The sequence below is a fragment of the Carassius carassius genome, unplaced genomic scaffold (assembly GCF_963082965.1).
Source record: "Carassius carassius unplaced genomic scaffold, fCarCar2.1 SCAFFOLD_84, whole genome shotgun sequence".
In the NCBI taxonomy this organism is placed as follows: domain Eukaryota; kingdom Metazoa; phylum Chordata; class Actinopteri; order Cypriniformes; family Cyprinidae; genus Carassius; species Carassius carassius.
The window spans coordinates 150001-152500 of record NW_026775170.1 but is presented as its reverse complement, the minus strand read 5'-3'; the positions used below and the strand labels follow the sequence as shown (position 1 = coordinate 152500).

Genomic DNA, 2500 nt, shown 5'->3' with positions numbered 1-2500 from the left:
TCTGGAAGATCATGATTGTGGTTTTCTTCAGGTTGACTGTCAGGGCCCACGTCTGGCAGTATTGTTCTAGCAGGTCCAGGTTCTGCTGTAGCCCTTGTTGAGTGGGAGACAGCAGAACCAGATCATCTGATGTGTGAGGTGTGCAGTGTGAGGCCAGGGGCTGCGGATCGCTCCAGACTGCTCGCCAGTTCATTGATGTAGATGTTAAATAATGTTGGGCTTAAGCAGCAGCCCTGTCTCACGCCACGCTCTTGGGAAAGATACCTCGTACATTGGATGCCGATTTTTACGCCATATTTACTTTCAGTGTACACTGATGGTCATAGGTTTTACCTCCTATGCCACTTTCAATAAGTTTGTAAAACAGTCCTTGGTGCCAAATTGAGTCAAAAGCTTTTTTAAAGTCAATAAAGCATGCATATATTTTACATTTATCTTGGTTGACATGTTTTTCAATTAGAGTATGTAATGTATAGATGTGGTCAGATGTACGGTAATTTGGTAAAAATCCAATTTGACTTCTACTCAGTACCTTGTGTGTGGTGATGAAGTCTAGTAGTCGAGCATTTATTATGCTACAGAATAACTTTCCCAGGTTGCTGCTCACACAGATGCCTCTGTAGTTGTTAGGATCAAATTTATCTCCGTTTTTAAAGATTGGTGTTATCAAGCCTTGATTCCAGATGTCAGGGAAGTGACCGACACTTAGAATCACACTGAATAGTTTTAGAATGGCCAATTGAAATTTACTGCTTGTGTGTTTTATCATTTCATTTAATATCCCATCAGGTCCAGATGCTTTTTTGAGTTGGAGGTTTTAGATTTTTTCTTTAAGTTCTTTATCAGTTATTGGGAAATCTAATGGGTTTTGGTTATCTTTGATTGCTAATTCTAGTTTTCCCAATTGGTTGATTGTTTGGTTTTGTTTACAGTTTGTGTCTGTTTGTACTTTATTAAACAGTGTTTGGAAATGACTTTCCCATATTTCTCCATTTTGGATTGCCAATTCTTCATGATCAGTTTTTTTCAGATTGTTCCAGTTATTCCAAAATTGGTTTGTGTTCACTGACTTCTCAATTATTGTGAGTTGGTTTTGGGTGTATTGTGCATGTGTATGTTTGTATTGTTTTAGTGTTGCACAGTAAAGAAGGAGGATCTCTGTATTATTTGGATCTCTGTGTTTCGGATTTGACAGTGTTCTCAGTTTTTTGCGAGTAGTTTGGCAGTCCTGATCAAACCAATTTTTGTCATTTTTGGCTGCTAAGTGCTTTCTGATATTCTTCAGCGCTGTTTTCAGCCCATCTGTATGGTTTTCTGATGTTGTACAGTTTACTGGGCTTTGTGTTAATGTTATTTTCGGTCTTTGAGATACACAGTGATTTGACTGTGATCGGACAGAGAGGTTAGTTCTCTAACAGTGAATGATCTGAGAGATGAAGGATCTATGTCTGTTATCATATAGGCAACTGTGCTATTCCCCAGAGGTGAGCAAAATGTGAATCTCCCTAAAGTGTCTCCTCGTAACCTACCGTTGAGTATATACAGACCCAGGCTTCGACAGAGCTGCAGGAGGTCTCTCCCGTTCTTATTCACTATGTGATCATGGTTACTTCTGTGGATATGGGAGAATGTGTTATTAATAACAGTCAGTTTGTTGTTGATGTATTTGCTCCCTTGTGTGTCGGTGAAGGCCGGCTGTAGTCCTGTTCTTGTGTTCAGGTCTCCACAGATGAGCACGTTTCCCTGAGCCTGGAAGTGGCTTGTCTCTTCCTCTAATATGGAGAACGTGTCTTCTCTGTAGTAGGAGGACTCTGATGGCGGGATGTATATGGCACACAGGTTATCTTTTCTGGATGGGAGCAGTTCCTTGTGGATTTTAAGCCAGGTGTAGTATTTGCATTGCTTCACTGTGTTGATGTGGTTGTGGAGTTTTGATTTGTACCAGATTATTTGTCCTCCTGAGTCTCTTCCCTGTCGGACTGTGTTGAGTTTTTGTGATGGGAGGATGATTTCTCTGTAGTTGGGTGGGCAGTGGGTGATGGTGTCTGCCCTGCTCCATGTCTCCTGTAGAATTATAATATCCATCTATTTGATGCTCTTCTGGAATTCAGTGTTTGAGCTCTTTAGCCCAAAGGCTGCTGAATTCAATCCTTGAGTATTCCACATTGATATTGACGGAGTCATTTTAAGAGTTCACGGTACAGAGTTCTTGTTTTGCAGCCAGTGGTGTTCGTTCTCTGTGATGAGTTTGAAAGTTTATGCTGGGTGTCTGGTTTTGTGTTCTGTAGGTTGGCAGCTGTGTTGTTTTCAGGGGTGTGAAGGTGTTTTGTCTGCTCCATGCTGTGTCTTTCAGTGTTTTTGCAAACACATTGACTTTGTCCTTCTTTATGTGTACATGGTCATACAGGTCCCTGATTGTGATGGAGGGGTGATGAGCCAGGTGCACATTGGGCAGGCGAGCACATCCTTTGGGGATGTCAGTGTTGACTCTCTGGATGGT

The 2500-nt window shown here is 41.5% G+C and overlaps 1 protein-coding gene across 2 annotated transcripts in view; it reads left to right on the top strand.

Annotated features, from left to right (window-relative positions):
* LOC132137500 (acyl-CoA dehydrogenase family member 11-like) overlaps positions 1 to 2500 on the top strand; it is a 40860-nt gene that overhangs the window by 7853 nt on the left and 30507 nt on the right. The window lies entirely within an intron of this gene.